The sequence below is a fragment of the Uranotaenia lowii genome, chromosome 3 (genome assembly GCF_029784155.1).
Source record: "Uranotaenia lowii strain MFRU-FL chromosome 3, ASM2978415v1, whole genome shotgun sequence".
Taxonomy (NCBI): Eukaryota; Metazoa; Arthropoda; class Insecta; order Diptera; family Culicidae; genus Uranotaenia; species Uranotaenia lowii.
In genome coordinates this window covers 201,363,578-201,381,899 of record NC_073693.1, presented here as the reverse complement: position 1 = coordinate 201,381,899, position 18,322 = coordinate 201,363,578, and the positions used below count along the sequence as shown (strand labels likewise).

Genomic DNA, 18,322 nt, shown 5'->3' with positions numbered 1-18,322 from the left:
GGGAGGCCCCTCCCCCCCTTCATGAGAGAGGGAGGGGTCTCAAACCACAATAGGAACCTTCCCCTGCCTCCAATACCCCCACCTGCCAAGTTTCACGCAAATCGGTTCAGTAGTTTCCGAGTCTATAGGGAACAGACAGACAGACAGACAGACAGACAGACAGACAGACAGACAGACAGACAGAAATTCATTTTTATATATATAGATATCAAAATCAATCATACAACTATTGTAGAGTTTCTAATATGTGTTGTTAAACGCAAAATATTAATCAGATAACTATTAGGTATATAAAGATGAAAAATGATTTAATCACCAGTTGTTGTTATAACTATTACACTTATTAATATTTCTCGGTGAGTAAAACAGCAAATTAATTTTCACGTGACGTTTCGAGTTACTTTGCTTCATCCATCATCAGAAGTCTAAAAAATATTTATTACAATAAAAAGTTCTCCAAATTACTAAATTGAAAAATTACAATACTTTTTTTTAACATTCACATACAAAAATAGAAAGCAGCACAATTTTCCTCCTAATCAGCTTTTAACTGTCTCTCCTCTCAGTTTAGATATAAGACCATTGTAGGTTGCCAATTTCCCGATCTCCGTTTGTTGATTGGCTGTGCTCTACTTTCCCCTAATCTGTATGTGTAGATTCTCTGCGACTTCTCTAGTTTCCCGAGACTTCAGGTTTCTCTGGAGAACGCGCGGTTTCAAATAGTCGAAACAGTGTTGCGCTTCTATTGCATGTTGCGCTAATCAAAACTACTATTATTATACAAAGAGTCCAAATCTTCAGATTTATAGCTGGACGAGAAGCAATCAGAAATATAGTTGAATATAGGTGGAATATTTTTGGAAATACTATAGTTTTTTCCCCTCGTATGACTGCAAAGTGTCTTAACTTATACTTTGAAAAATATCTATATTTTTCATTTTGGTTTGAAACTTCACTGGATTTCCATTTTACCAGAGCGGGACAAAAATAAATTTAATTTCTATAACTTCAAAGTATTCGGGCAAGTGTATTATTGCGTAAGAACTTTAATTTTTAAAATCATGTTTAATTTTACAGTTCTGCCGAAAAAGTGCACAAATTTTTTTAATGAATTTTACATACTTTCAAAAGTCATTTCGAAAACTAGAGCTGGTAGAAAAAAATATTTGCATATCTATCTAAATTGCGTCTCCAAATTAGTCAAAACCTATTTTCAAATTTTAGACCCTTCGGGAAAATTTGAATTTTGTTGCCGCTTGGATTATACCACCTTTTAATAAGTCAATTTAGTATTTCTAAAATATGTGTAACTTTATATGTAACAGTACTTGTAAGTAAATTAAAATTCGTTTAAACTACAACATTTATCTTAGATATTGCTTAACTCCTTATGAAAAGCTGGACGTTTTACGAAAAAACATATTATGTTTTTGCCCAACAATCAGTCAAATGCATGATGTTCAAAATAATAAGTTTAGAAAAGAATGAACCAATTATTTGTGTTTCCAAGTCAGAAACTTAGGCAAATGTATTTTTTTTATCAAAATCAATTGAGTAGAGTTTTAGTGACTGGAAAACATGATTGTCGTACGCAAACATTTGTTCACATTTCTATAGAAATCGGAATCATTGTTTCAAGTTTATATAGAACTGTTAATGCGTAAATTTTGCCACGAAAACTTTGAAATTTGCCACATTTGAGCTTAGTCCTGCAAGATCTACTATGAAGATTTTTTGCAAAAGGCTTTGATTAGTATCTCAAATATTAAAATTTGAATAAAACAAGTTCAAAAAGGTAAATTTTAAAACAACTGCTGAATCACTGTGAAGAGACAGTGAGCAGCTAGCATGTCAGTTCCACAACATTTTACAACGGTGACCAAAAAAGGCACTCAGCTCGATCATTTTATGTTAGCCTGATTTTTCCTGATTTTTATTTTCAAGCTCCCTAAATTTTGGAAAAAAATTTGGCAACCCTGCCCGCATGTGATCTTTCCTACTATTGATCTCTCTTGTTTCTTTATTACCACTCGGGAGCACATGGTCGATTGCTTCGGGTTTGCCGCAACTTACGGTCAGATGAAGAAGCAATCCCAAGTAACAATTTTAGCTTTATTATGGTCAGGAAAATTTCGTTAGGACTATAGCATCAATCTTCATAAAAAACTAAAGCGCATTCTAATAAATGAAAAACACTAATAAAATCTGGCTTTTTCTCTATCCTAGAAACGTCATCGTGACCAATTTTTTATACCTCGATAAAATCATTTTTTTTTGTAGAGTAATGAATCCAACTGTAAGTTGAAATTTCAGGGACAAGACAAGATGAAAATTAACGTAGAAAAACATGTGAAAAAAATCGCCTTGTCTCCCGGTAGGACTTGAACCCACATCATACACCAGGTTGTCTCCTGTAGTAGAATGTTAATACATGGGCCCCGGAGAGGCGCAAGAAAAAAAAAGTTTCGCTGACTGAATGTATGAGTCAAGACCCATCTCTGGGTCACAGTTTAAAAAAAGATAAAATCATAATGGTTGATGAATGATGATTGCAATATTGAGATATGATCTGATGAAGTTAATAGCCAAAACACCAATGTTTTAACTATATTCTGAGTATTTTTTCTACTGCCAGTCAAGATTTTAGGTAAAATGTGTATGAAATAGTATCTTAAAAAAAATGCGTCTCATCTAATCTGATGGTCAATCATGATGAAATTGATAGAGAATAGGCCTGATAAAATATTTTCAAATACTTGCATTGTGAATTCATCAACATGGCGTCATTTTGTGCCCTTAGATTTTGCAACCAACATGGCGTTAGTCAATTCAATGATTAATAGCTTTCGTATGGTCAGATAACTGGCTAATTAGTTTTATAATGGTTTAATAATCATCATATAAAAAGCTAATTTAGTACAGTAAATGAGGACAGACTTTTTGAATGAAAAGAGATTGGTTGTGAATGACCCGTGGAATTAACCATGAATTGAAGTCAAATTTCGTTGTCTGACGCCATCTTAAAATCCAAGATGGCAGCTTCCGCTCAACTTTAAATGCTGTGAATGACAAAAAGTCGCATTAAACCACCACTGTATATGTATTGGGTGAAAGGGCTAAACTAGAAGAAGTCGATTTTTTCTTTCCGACGCCATCTTGAAATCCAAAATGGCGGCTTCCGCTGAACTTTAAAATGCTGTTAACAACTTGGAATCTAATGAAACCCGAAAAATATCAACTGAAAAGAATTGCTAGAGATAAGTGGTGAATGATAAATTCACCAGAATCTGAATGATATCACTTATGAAATGAATCAGCGCCCCTAAATATCGGACCAGCTGACAAACTTTTCATCTCTTGCAATTAGTGAATCTCTTCAAAGGAAATCAACCTATCACAGGATGTCATTGAGGATATAAACCAAACTCTAATACTATAATTTGAATTTGATTGAAACGGGATACAAGTTTCTTTAAATTCAATTACCCCAACAGACTAGGTCTAAATACTATCATTTATCCAATAAGCGAAACCATAATCACCGAGCATCAGGCCAACCAAATGATCACCAGGAACCCATTCATCAGCCGGATCTCCGACGCAAACTGCGACTAGTGATTGGGAAAGTATATAATTAAAATCGGGCACCGGGTCCATATCCGGACGTACTATAAATTGCTACCAAGGAGCCTCCTCGACGCGTAGTCTTTGGCGCACTCACGTCTGTCTCAAAATTGTTCGGATGGATTCCACTTTCGTTTTCAACACATCCCGCCTATTATAGGTTAAATTGGCCAGATCCCGAACAACGACGATGGCGACGCAAACGGTCAATCTTCATGGACAGGCTCTGTTCATTGTCTTTCTATGGAAGAAGTCTATTATGGGGAATTTGCACAGTAGAACTAGCCTGGAGCTTGTCGTGTCCGAAGGCTGATCGGCTGACTAACACCCATCGGTAGCCGAGGTGGACGCCTTCCCGAGGAGATTTCAATCTCCCAGTAGGCACCCATTCATTGACGCGGGGTCAATTGTCCGTCCCATTGTTGCGAAACGATGCCAAACATAAGATCCCTCCAATGCGATCCCGTGGATGAAAGTAAAAGTCTGCTACCGTGTCTGCGTTCCGGTCGATATCTGATGTAAATCACGTTTCATCAATCATCTTTTTCCCGAGCATAGCCGAGCACGTTAAAGGTCAACTCATGGCCGGATTGAGAAATAAATCTTCTAATGGAAGTGATTCATAGAAACTTATTTTTTTAGCTATATTTTAGGAATTTATTTTCGCAGTTATATGCAAATTTTATGTTTGAAAATGAAGACGAATGGTTGAAGTTTGGTATCCGAGGAATTTTCGGGTTAGAAAGGATTAATAGTTTCAAGAATCTCAATTTGTATGGAAGGGAGACCCCCTTACAAAATCAACTTAAAATGGGACACACCTCGAACAATTTTAAGACTATTTTCATAAAAATATGATTCTCGAGCACGAAGAAGTTAAGGACGTGTAGATGAAGTTAAATATTTATAAAGTTTCATTAAGTTGAAGGCGATACGAAGTTTACTGGGTCAGCTAGTTTTTAACTAAAATTTTTTACCAAATAAGAACTTGTTTGAATACAATAATATAAACATTCACTAAAAATTTTCTTATGGAATGTAGAAATTGTTTATATTCACTGAGGCTTAATTAAAACGCACCGAAAATAAATTCCAACAAGAATTGTCTCAAAACGAGCAAATTGGCAATTACGAAATATCCAATTGAGGCTCAGCGAGCTACCGTACTGCCGGGCGTCAGCGGAAAATTTCAAGACAAAACAAAACTGAAGATCCCAAATAAAAAAAACTCTCCTAAACTGAACAAAATCAACATCAACAAACGGCGAGCGCAAAATCCATGACGATGATTAGACTTTGTTGCCGACTTTATCATGATGTCGGTGATGATGAAAATGATGATAATAATTTTGTCTAAATGAAAGTGGTTTCACTTGGAAGAAGAGCTGAATTGGCAAAATTCAGAGCCATCTGGAAGGTTTTGCGATTACACTTCTGATGATAAATGGAAGGGTGCTGAGGTGATGATAACACTGAATTATTTATTTTTTAGACGGGCTAGGCTGCTAAGCCATGAACATATTGATTAAGCGTAAAATCAACAAGCAATTTGTTGAACAACGTCGTAATTTTCAGCTAAACACTTCATGATAAATAGAAAAAGATCATATCGATATCTATAAAGAGGCAGGTGTCCATCAAACCAAGAGGATCCAGTCATATTATTTCAGTTAAACGCATGTTATGTTACTTTACTTACATGATGACTGCTACAGTGATGAAACAGAAACCTGAAATAAGATAAACAAAAATAAACATAAGTGGAAAGTCAAATAAAGCATTCTTTAAAAAAATAACGATTCTGGATGAGTTCTCAGTTGAACAGATGAGAAATTTCAAAAACAGCTAACGTCACACCAATTTTTAAATCTGGAGACCCTACTGATATAAATGATTATCGACCCATCTCCACTCTGAGTGTTTTCAGCAAAGTCTTCGAAAAATTATAAATAGTCAGAATGAATTCATTTTTGAATGATAATAATGTGCTGCATCGCCTACAGTATGATCTCAGATATGGGTCAAGCACTCTGATTACTATTAGGGAACTGGTCGATGCAATAGTTGAAAACATTGATTGTAAAAAAACTATTGCGTGGTTTGTTCCTAGACCTTTAAACAGGGCTTTGATACGCTTGATCATAACGTTCACCTCGATAAACTAGAACGCTATGGAATCCGAGGCATCGCTAATGATCTCACCTGTTGGTACCTAATCGGTAGAAAACAGTTTGTCTCTATAGCAGATGCATTTAGTTCCTCGGAGATCCTTGAAGTTAGTGTCCCTCAAGATAATAACATTGCACCGCTTTCATTCATTCTATACATAAAGGACGTAAGCCAATTTCCACTTCATGGTTTACCACGGTCTTTTTGCAGACAATACGGCTCTCTTCAACCCGCAAAAATGTCAACATACCATTATCAAAAGTATGAAGGAGGATTTAGTAATCTTACAGCAATACTTTTCTGTCATTCTACGAACTAGCTCTGCGAAGTAGCTCCACCTCCCTGTGGTGTAAAGTGGAAACGTGTCTACAGACTTGTCGCCTGTAGGTGTACGGCCAAGAGAACTACACGTCACACTTGGTGCAGCCAGCCCGCCGACGAGCTGCGTGCCGAGTGTGGCACATACGTGGTGCGACTGGGTACCTTGGTACCAGTGCTCAGTCGCAAGAGCGAGGGGTCGCTACGCATAACGGGTAGTCGCGAACCCGATATGCGGGGAGGCCAAGTGTTCGAGCGGGTGTTGGTTGAATTTGAGCGTCGAGTGGTCCTAGTCCCGATTCGCGGATATGACCGACTCACGACGGGCAGAGGGCCTTGTGCCCCCAGTGAATGGGCCTCAGGATGAGTCTCGAAGAGTCGAGACGGAGAACAGGTTAGGTGTGTGGATATCTCCAGACCTTAGGAGAGGCGAGTTGTTCTCGTCTCGAATTGGGTCAAGAGACGGATTGATAGAGGGCCCTCGAGACACGAGGAGAGGCGGGTCATGACGTCTCAAATTGTGTCAAGAGTGGTGGACGATGGAAATCGCTGACCTGCGTACTAGCTGATTCAGAGATCGAGGACCCCGTCAGCGAGAGCGGAGCGAAGAGTGCCCTACGCAATAGCGAGGTCTGCCCCCTGCAGGGCAATCAAGGCGAGCAAAAAGGCTCGATTCAGGCAACTTTGCGAAGACGTCAATGACAACCCTTGGGGCGACGCTTGCAGGATTGTCATGGCCAAGTTGCGGAGCGGATGTGCGCTACAGAAATCGTGTCCGAACAAACTACAAGAAACCGTCAACGAGTCCCACAGCATGGGGAAGTTACATGGCCAAGGGTCCCATACGACTGGGATACGAGTAAAGAGGAGCAGATTTCGCTGCTCCTGCCAAAACCGGGCAAGCCACCAGGTGACCCATATCGCCCGACATGTCTTCGGGATGTTGCTAGAAAGGTGTTAGAGAAGGTGGTGCAAAGAAGGATCCAGCTATACACCGAAAGTACGAACGGCCTATCCGATAAACAGTTCGGTATTCGGAAAGGTCGCAGTACTGTGGATGTCATTCGACGTGTCATCGAAGGGGCAGACGAATCCAGACTGAAAAAGAGGAGAAGAGACTGGTTCTACGCAGTAGTCACCCTTGACGTGAAGAACGATTGCTTTGTCGCTCATTCATATGAGGATTCCGGCATATATCTGTAGGATGGTGGAGTGTTTCTTCCGTAATCGCCAACTGCAGTATATGACCAACGAAGGACTGGAAACAGTGAGTGTCTCGGCAGGCCCGGTATTGTGGAACATTGTTTACGACGAACTGCTGAGACTGCGTCTCCCCACGGGAGTGAGACTCGTGGGATTCGCCGACGACGTGGTTCTCCTGGCATCGGGCCCATCAACTGGAGAGGTCCAGCTACTCGCCACAGTAGCGATTGAGAAGGTGGAACGTTGGATGCGCTCCAAGAGCTTTCAGCACAATCAGGGACGATTGCAGCTGGACCGTGCGCAATCGAGTCCAAGCGTGCGATCAAGTACCTGGGGGTGATGATCGACGACCGGCTGAGCTTTAAGGCCCACGTCGACTACGCCTGTAAAAGAACGGCAATGGCGACAAAAGCGCTCTCACGGATCATGTCGAATAACTCGGCAATCTGCTGCAGCTGAAGGAGGGTCATGGCGAGTGTGACCTCGTCCATTTTGCGGTACGGAACGGCAGCCTGGAAGGCAATGCAAACTGCAAAACCTCTGCAGTGTGCAGCGGCTGATGAACCAGCGAGTAATCAGTGCATACCGAACGGTGTCCTCGATAGCTGCTGATGTTGGGAGGGGGGGGGGTCATACCCATCTCGGTCTTGCTAGTGAAAGATATCTTCTGCTACGAGCACAGGCACATAACCGATGTGCGGAAACATGCCAGAGAGGCCCCGATGTTCAACTGGCAGCACCAGTGGGACAGCTCGGAACGTGGCCGGTGGACCCATCGTTTGGTCCAAAACGTCGGATCCTGAATGGATTGGAGACATGGAGAGGTGGATTTCTCCATGACACAGTTCTAGACTGGCCAGGGATGCTTTATGGAGTACCACCATCGGTTTGGACATGTGGCCTCGCCATTCTGCCCAACCTACGGTGACTCAGTAGAGACACCATAGCACGTAATATTCAACTGTCCGGGGTTCGAAGGGGTACACGCTAACATGCTTCCCGCCTGCGGATCAGACACGACAGCCGACAACATCGTGCGTAGGATGTGTGAGGATGCCAATACTTGGCGCGTGGTCAGCGATGGGTTCACCCGGATCATAACTGCCCTGCAGAGAAGTTGGAACCAACACCAGTCCGCGACCGATATAGGGTGACTCCTTCGTCGAGGAGCATCTGAGTAGGGTGCGTTCGATCCTGGCAGTAAAGCATACAAAGATAAGACTCTACCTTCTTTTTTTCAAGGCTCGATCTCTCCTCTAACGACTTGAAATCTGACCTCTCCTCGTAATGACTCGAGGTGACCACTTGTACCCCTCCTCTTGTTGGTAAGGGGCCTGATCCCTCCTCTTACGACTTGGGACCCGACCTCTTATCATAAAGACTCGGGGTTGACCACACAAACCTCTCCGCCCGAAGGTTTGAGGCCTGACCTCTCCTCTAACGACTCGAAGCCCGACCTCTTATCTTCAGGGTTCGAAGTTTGCCACCTTGCCCGTCGTGTGCCAGACCAAGAGCAGCTTATCCTAGACTAGCGCCTGTCACGGCACACGCGCGGGACTTAACGCAACGACTCGGATGATTCCCGACGAAGACGTCATCCTACTCCGACTCGAATGGCTCACCCGGCGTCGAGAGCCAGAAGACTCTACCTTCTGAGTATGCCAAGCTGCCTGGTACGTCGCGCGTCTGTGTTTAGGTATAAGACAAGACCTTCTCCGCGGTCGAACTCGTAGGGGGAAGAGTATTCATGTCGTGGAGCACTCTCGGTTAGAGTGGTCTCACGTCGCCGTCGGATGAGCCACTCGAGTCGGGAAGGATGACATCACCGTCGGGCTTCATCTGAGTCGAAAGCGTTAAAGACCCGTACGTGTGCTGTGACAAACCAAGCTGCGAGTAAAGGCCAGACTTCAAGTCGTCAGAGGAGAGGTCCTTAGTCTTGAATCGTAACAAGAGGCAGGGTATATATGCTGGAGTTTGGACTTGAAACTGAAAAAGTTAATGGGTGCTTAAGCGCGGACTTGGTCTCCCATCGCGGGTACAGCAGGTCCGGATAGGAATTATGACCAGAGGCCCCAGGTGGACTTTATGGCGTAGGGGTACATAGTATCTAGAGTCGACCAATTGCATCCCTGGACCCAGAGTAGCATATTGAGGGGACGTGGTGGCTCGCCGTGCCTTGGAATGCAATCCGTAAAAAGGGTTAACCACCTGGGTGATCAACTAATTATAAAAAGGCAAGACATCTCATAAGAAGCAGATCGTTTTCTAGCCTCAGGCAGCGACGTATTTCTTTAATAGGTCCTACAAAGTATAGTAACCTTTCTGAACACATAAATAACACCAATAATTGGAATATTTTTAAGACCCAATCTGTACAATATTTTAAGAAAAAATAAACAAATATGCGACAAACTTTTTTCTTACTTTGGTGATGCATGTAATTTTTTGTAATTTTTGTAATTTTTGTAATTTTTGTAATTTTTGTGATTTTTGTAATTTTTGTAATGTTTGTAATTTTTGTAATTTTTGTTACTTTTGCAATTTTTGTAATTTTTGTAATTTTTGTAATTTTTGTAATTTTTGTAATTTTTGTTATTTTTGAAATTTTAGTAATTTTTGTATTTTTTGCAATTTTTGAAATTTTTGTAATTTTTGTAATTTTTGTAATTTTTGTAATTTTTGTAATTTTTGTAATTTTTGTAATTTTTGTAATTTTTGTAATTTTTGTAATTTTTGTAATTTTTGTAATTTTTGTAATTTTTGAAATTGTAAATTAGGCTTAAACAACCTGAACTCTATCGACTGAGCTGCACTGAAAACAGGATCAGCAGTATCGGATTACAAATCTTTTGCAAAAGATTTTGCGTGTAGCAATTGAATAATACTGCCATATGCATCATTCTCTTATCAGTTTAACGGTCGCCATTCAACGTCCCGCTCATTATCTTCGACCCTCTCGGTGATCATTATTAGGTAGTAGCCACATGGTCGCGAACGCAACGAAGCTGCACGCTGCATTTCACGAGGTGTATTATACCTACCTGTCAGTTATAACTGTGATACGGTGAGTAATTTTCGCCCTGGACCCTCACTCTTCCTCAATTTTTGCGGCCCAAGATGCAGCAGACCACCGAAGATCGCTATCGCCACGGACGTCTGCAAATCCGATTCCACTAACAATTTAGAAGTGTACGCCGCCGCGCAGGCAAAGAGCCTCTCTCTTCATTCACAGATGTTTGCGATTCGTGCCCTGCTTTTTGCTTTTTTCCTTCTCGTGTGTGTCTATTTGTGGCGTGTTTGTTTGTTTGGTCTTCATTTCCAGAGATCTCCAAAGAGATTACACTCCGGTGCCTCAGTTTTTCCGTTATATTTTCCATCCAACAATCCACACTATGGTTAATGTGCGAGGTGCAGTGGGTGGATTTGGGAGAACAACGAAAAGGGGGAGGTATTTGAGTATCGATTTGCAGAGATTTTCTCGTGCACTGACTTCTGAACCGCTCAATGAAGTATCTGAACTAGAGAAGTCAGCCTATCAAGATTTCTATTGCATAGCCTATTCAATTTAAGGGTTAATCTAAATTGTTTATCGATTTGAACTTAACACTAGAAGGACCGACAAATTGAATATACCTATTCGGACCGTGACCAGTCAAAATGACTGGTAAAGGGGAAATTTTTTATATCATAATATTTTTAACTTTTTTCTTTTGAGATTATTTTGTTATTTATTCGATGACATTTTTGTTATAAAATGGAAATATTTTTTCACCATGGGTGCACGGAATCACCTCATTTTGGCATAGTTGACGAATGCGTGTATGTCATAATATGAATATTTCAAATAATAATTAAAAAATTAAAACACATTATCAATCTTATTATAAAATCATGTTAGATGGCTATGGGTATTGACCATGGGTGCACGGTTTCACTTCAATTTTTTTTAGTAGATATTTTCTAACACCCATCGCTCTGAAATTATTCAACACGTTTCCTATAAATTATACCTGATATTGTAGGTTTTGAAGCATATTTTATCTAGAAGTAGAGTTATTTACCATGGGTGCACGGATTCATCGCCATTCATCCAAAATCATTTTTTTTTGCATGTTAAAGGTAAAGAATATAGACTTTTATAGATTCAAATAACAATTTGTGTTATATACATGGTTTTTCACTATGGGTGCACGGATTCATCGCGTTTTATTCAAATATTGAACTTTTTGCAAATTTTTAAAAAGTATTTTTACAAATCTTAACTAAACCAAAGTCAAAACCATGTCTTTCATGTTGAGACATAATGATTTAAATAACGATTTTTATTTTAAGTTCCGATTTTTTATTCCTGGAAAAGAAATATTTCAAGTTTATCTTGAAATAATAAATTTATTTATTTATTATTAAAAAACAGGTTTTTTCAATCGAATATTTATCTGATAAGATCTGATCCAAGATCCAAGAAATTGGAAAACGATTACCATGAACCGAGTGAATTTTAGGAATTATATGCATCAAGTTATGTCGTGCGACGGAAAACAGTGGAAATAAAAATAATGAATCAACATTGTCAAATGTACACGTTAATTTGTTTTTCCTTAAAAGTTTTTCGAATGACCAATATTGCATTTCAAATACCTATCATATCTAACTCAAAAATATTTTGTGTTCTGAAGCAAGTTGAAAACTATTTATTTCTATATAATTTACAACGGCGGATTTACAGCCATTCCGTGCACCCATGTTGAAATATCTTAGCGCCAATGTGGTCTATCAGATAGGCTGGCGGGAGTCTGATCTAGGTATGCCAGGCGTACTGGGTTCGATTCACTATATCGGCAAGAACACTCTTGGGTTCAAACCCCATAAGTTGCCAACAGGTAAGATGTGTTTCCTCTTATAATAAGAATGTTCAATAAGAATTTTCAATCAGTTGCGAGCTGGCCAGGTACATACACGGGTGCCAGAATAGGTTGTACTCCATTTACCCGAAAACCATTGCCCAGAATGAAAAATCCCCAGAATTCCAATCGCCAGAAAGAACCATTCCCCAGATTTTTTTTCCCCAGACGAACCATTCCCCAGAAAATTTTTTGCCAGAATGTACCATTTCCCAGAAATTTTTTCACCAGAATAAACCAAGTACCAGAAATTTTTTCGCCAGAAGGACCATTTCCCAGAAAATTGAAAACATTAATCCTTACTAGAAATTATTCCAAAAAAAGGAATTGTTACAAAAAAAAAAGGGTTTCATAACTTTATTCTTTTGCGGCAAGGCCGCAACCAACGAGGATGAAGGGGCTGAGGCGGCATAAAGCCGCCGAAGCTCCCAAATCCGAGGAGGCCGCCGACCCGCCGTCGGAAGCGGCGGCCCTACGACATTGGTCTAGGTCTGCCGGGGCTTCCTAGGTTTGCGTGAAAGCTAGGGGTGATTCCTTAGCCCCGTCCGCCACGCGACAGCGTGAAGGACAAAACGTCTTTCAAGTTCGAACGCGCAGCGTGAGGAGTCGGATACCAAAACGGTTTTTTAAAGGACCATGGTAAGCATTGAATCAATTAAAGTACCCAAACCATAAACAAAGCACAATATTGGTTCTAAAATAAATTCAGTTGGAAAATTTCAAAGTCGTAGTTTCATTTAAAAAATCATTTTGAAAAAATTAATTTCGAATCATATGAAATATTCAAGAATTCATTAGAAAAAAAAAAAAACAAATCAAAATACTAGGGGAAAAAATCTGGGATTTGTGCCATTCTGGTAAATGTTCCATTCTGGGGAAAAAAATCTGGGAAATGGTCTTGTTTGGGCAGACCTTCGGATTGGTTTAAGAAAACACATCTGATCTTGATCGCGACAAACTTAAGAAGAGCAGTTTATTTTCTTAACATTCATTATTACAATTTTTCCCTCCAAAACTTTGAAGACGAATACAAAACGAAACAATGACGAACTGGCAACATTTAGGATTTAAATTATGGCAACTGATCCAGGGGTTTATGAAAACATCTCTATTGAGTCCATTTTAGAGTGACCAATATGATCGAGACTCATCATACCGGCCACCTAAAACTATTGTTTTAAAACAGTAACCCTAACTTTGTTTACATTTATCCTTAGAACTATACAAACAACATATCGGAACATTAGAGTCGACGTTTTGGTTTTCAGCTTCTTCATCACACCACACAAACGGGACAACAGCGGTTGGATTTTGGGACACTTATTGTAGCGGAACTGGTAGGTACATCGAAAACTTCGGCCTGGATTCTGGGAACATCACACTGGCTGGGAGATAGTTTGGACTATCGGAACAGCTGGGACAAAGAAACACTGCAAATTTCTTCACAATGAGTACTAACCGGACAGTTAGTACTGCAGACGCCCGGATGGCTGGTGTAAGACCTGAACACCAGTACCATCCATCCGGGTTGCTTTCTTATCGGGACCGGATTATGCCAGTGGTTTTTGGGATAGCGGAACATTGATGAATCGGCCGTAACTGCGTAGTCTGGATCGTAGATATCGGATGCTGCAGCGAGCGTTGGCCTCTGGATTTTCGGCACATCGTACTGGCAGGAAGATAGTTTGGACTATCGTTCGGAATGGGACAAAAGAAACACCGCGAATGACATTCACAGCGAGTACTGACCGGACAGTCAGCACTGCAGAGGCCCGGATGGCTGGTGTTGCACATGAACACCAGTTCCACCCATCCGGGTTGCTTTCTTACCGGGGACAGTTGGGCCAGTTAGTATCGGGAAGACTGGACTGCATTTTTGCAACGGTTTGATTCGAATCGCAGAAAATCGGGCGCTGGGTCGTCTGTTGGCCAATGATCAGGAACGGTCGTTAAAATTGGGACGGGCTAATGGCTCCCAGGGCAGGATTGCTTAACGCTAAGCAGAGATGGTGAATTCCTGGCGAAAGCCTCCTGCATCCTGGTCACGGCACCAAAATGTTTGGGCAGACCTTCGGATTGGTTTAAGAAAACACATCTGATCTTGATCGCGACAAACTTAAGAAGAGCAGTTTATTTTCTTAACATTCATTATTACAATTTTTCCCTCCAAAACTTTGAAGACGAATACAAAACGAAACAATGACGAACTGGCAACATTTAGGATTTAAATTATGGCAACTGATCCAGGGGTTTATGAAAACATCTCTATTGAGTCCATTTTAGAGTGACCAATATGATCGAGACTCATCAGGTCTATTCTGGGAAAAAAATTTCTGGTAAATGGTGCGTTCTAGGGAATTTTTTTCTGGGAAATGGTTCATTCTGGGGTTTGATTTCGGGTATTTGTCATCCTGGGAAAAATTCATTCTGGGCAATGGTTTTCGGGTAAATAGGATACAATCGCCAGAATACCTGTAAGAGAACTTGCATTCGAAATTTGTCGAACCTAATAATCTAAGAATGCATGTGAATACATACTTGGGCTGAAACTGCGGCGAATCCGTGCACCCATGGTGGATAACCAACATATAAAAAATATTCCGTGCACCCATGTTGAAATATCATTTAAATTATTCAGTTTCATAGCTGATGTCTTCAAATTTGAATGAATGAGTTCACAATTCATAATTATTTTACTCATTCTAATTTAGTATAAATCATATTTATCACCTAAAAAAACTACTCGATTACCCGGATGAACATGTATTAAATCTAACATACCTTTAACAAATCTTGATGAAATTTCACCAAATTTTGACAGAAAGTTCGATTATAGTTGAGCAACAAAACAGATCAAAAAAATTAGGAGTTAAGTGCTTGAAGCGCCACACAGCGGCCAATCCAAGAAACTTTTCTACAAATCTTCATGACTTTGCTTGGAAAATCAATAATTTCATAACGAATGACTCACTTTTGCCCACCATAAATCAACTAGGGTTTATTGTCTTGAATGTAGATTGCAAATGAAACCAAAAGCAAGCGACAAAAATTTATCATGTTTGAGTTATAGGGTTGTGAATTTTACCAGTCATTTTGACTGGTCACGGTCCGAGTGTCCATGGCGAAATTTTTCTCGCGTATTAAAAGAGCTAGTGAAATAAAAAATACACAGTTTTGTAGAAATTCGAAATTCATGAAAAGTCGTATTTTTTGCAAATTTTTAAAGCGAAGTATTCAAAAGATATTCAACAAACAAAGTGTCCAACCAGTCATTTTGACTGGTGCGGTCTTTCTAGTGTTAAACAGATTGATTGATTTCTGACTACCATGGATGATGTTTTCAATCTCAATACTTAAAATTCGATCAACTCCTGCAATCTCAGAACCAATCATGAATGTAATAGCAAATTCTAAGATTTTGGTAGATAAATCTTTAAAAAATCGAGTGTTTCGATGAAATAAAAAAAAACACATTGGAAGAATTCTTTCCAATGAAAATTACTCAATTACTCAATTACTCAAGAACAGCTAACATGAGAGAGAATATTGAGTAAAGCCAAAATAAATTAGTAATACAACTACTGTAGAACTAGCTTAATTCATTTGAGGTGAGCATCATCTCTACAAATTGATGGCTCATTCATAGATGTTAGGCTGAAATTCCATGTAATATGCCTTACGTCTTTGATAGCAAAGTATCATGATAAATTCAACGGCACTTACGGATTTACTGCAAAATCAGGAACCTATTAATAAACGCAGGCAAAGACATCACCGAGCTTTCCTTCCAGACCGCAAGCATGGAAAACCGTTTTCTCACCCATCGAGTGCCGCCATTCAGCAAATCAGAATCCTCTTGATCCCGCTTGATCCGAAACTATGCTGCGTGGAGGAGAAAAATAAATCCATTGCCTGTATACGTAGATATATGTAAGTAAAATGAGGTCTCCCGCTGACGTCGATCCATTCCAAGTTTCTATAGATCACCGACTGCTCCCATCAATCGAACTCCATTCGGCCTTCCAAGAGTCAATGCCAATACTCAACAACAGTCCCAGGTTTGGTGTAGGTATCACGTGGATCAATCGATTCTTTATCATGAGCCACGTCCATATTTCAGTCCGAGCTTCGTTCGATCCAAAAGCGAGGATTATCTTTCACCGGTTTGAATTTCGCGCAAAATCACTAACGGGTCTTCTTCTCTACTGTAGGCCGCGCGCCGAGCCATTTCAAGTGTGAAAAGTTCTGTTTTACGATGCGTTTCCGCGCAAATGCATTGGCCAGGTCTGACAGTTGGTGCGTTGCGTTTGCGTTTGCGTAGCCACACTTGAGTGTGTCTGTGGACGAACAACAACAACTGCACATATGCAGTTCATTAAAACTTTACGGGGTAAAGATCTATCTAATATGGATCCATTCTGCCATGAATGGTCCGTATCGGGAAATTCCTTCCCTTCTTTCTAGAGACTGTCAAAGAAAAACATAAAGAAGAAGACCGGGCAGATCGCGTTTCTCTGCTATTCGAAAGAAACGATCAAAATAAAGAAAGGCGGAAGAAATGTATCAAAACGAGTGCGTGAAGTATCGATAACATAAATTGTTCAAGTCTAACACAAGCGAATTGCGGCTTATGAGGGGAAAAGCTTAGTGTTCCAATCCTTCTTCTAATTGAACACTGGTAGGTTTTTTTTTCTCACAAAATTATATCGTAAATGCGAAATCATACAAAGCTTGTTACGCCTTAAATTAAAAAAAATCTTTACTATATAGATACACCAACTAGAATGGAAGTAAATGTTTTACACTATGAGATTATTATCCTATTCCAACACTGTTGGTGTGAAAATATTTTTTCGCACGATCACCATTTTTTTTAAATAAATATTTATATAATTCAGTTACCAGTCTGGGCTCAAACCCATCAAAATGCAAATCATAGATTCGCCCTTTAAATCTCGTTTCCATATGCTGGAATATGATTGTTTCCCATCACACGTTTGTAAATTTTAAAATATCATCCATCCAAACAGTATTTTTTTTATAAATTCATCAAATAGAAATTTTTGTACTATTTTTACCCCTAAATATATGCAGCACTCATATGAATTTTTTCTTTAAAACATTTTTGAAAGAAAAAAAATAAAATTAAACACGAACAAACATATCGAAAACTTTAAATTTTTCGATAAGACTATAATGATTTTTCATAAAAACAAAGTTTTTGCAACTTAATTCCCTTTTTCTTAGTAGGGTGAAAATCGCATGTTTTAATGAATTCAAAAATAACTGGTGAGGTGAAACCAATAATGTTTTTTGACTACTCTCTAAATTTGAAATACCCAGAGCCCGCCTACCTTTTACTCAGACGTCACCACATGTATGAAGCAACCGACGGCTGATCTTAATGAACTCAGATATCAGCGGAAAAATTACTCAGATGTCAGAAAATTCGGCACTCAGAGAACTCGAGTGCTGGAAGGCGACAACTGAGTAAATGTTGATCAGTTTGTGCGAGGTGGTCAGAATTGGTTTGTTTTTCTGCGGCAAAACTAGAAAATTTACATGGTGAATATTCATTTTAAAGGTAATTTCTAGGTATTAATCCGATTTTATTTATATTACAGGGTTCTGAGACGAAATGATGATGGTCCAAATAAATTTGCCAAAGCTGAATCTGGTACGGCATACTGGGTCCCGGCCCGAGAGACGAAACCCGACGGGTGAAAAAAAATTTCAACAAGTTTGTGGATTTTTTTAAAAATAAAGGTGTATGGACATTTTTTTTACTTTTGTTATTTATCAAATCAACAAATCCATCATTAGTGTGAATAATAATACAGGTTTTAACTCTTCTAGCATGAAAAAGCGGCCAAAAACCGCTTAAGAATTATTCGCGCATTCTGAGTAACCAAGACTCAGTTGTCGCGAAAAGGGCTGTTAGTCATTTCTGAGTAAAAGCCGTTTAGTCAGAACTGAGTAGGTGCGGTTTTGGCGACAACTGAGTAACCGTCACTCTGAACTGAGTAGCTGAAAGTTAGCGAGTACGTCAATTTGATGTTCCATCAACCTAAAAACTTTTGATTCACACGCGGTACGATTATCTGTGA

At 39.7% G+C, this 18,322-nt stretch overlaps 1 protein-coding gene and 1 long non-coding RNA gene across 2 annotated transcripts in view; one reads left to right on the top strand and one right to left on the bottom strand.

The window, feature by feature from the left end:
• The window catches only part of LOC129758233 (serine proteinase stubble), a 617,997-nt gene that overhangs the window by 470,024 nt on the left and 129,651 nt on the right, over positions 1-18,322 (bottom strand). The window contains exon 4 of the mRNA XM_055755703.1: positions 5,324-5,354. The gene's annotated coding sequence lies outside the window, so the exon portion shown is untranslated. The remainder of the gene's footprint in view (positions 1-5,323; positions 5,355-18,322) is intronic.
• Positions 17,661-17,994, top strand: LOC129758240 (uncharacterized). Its single transcript, XR_008739924.1, has 2 exons — positions 17,661-17,780; positions 17,840-17,994. It is a non-coding gene; the product is annotated as an uncharacterized LOC129758240 (long non-coding RNA).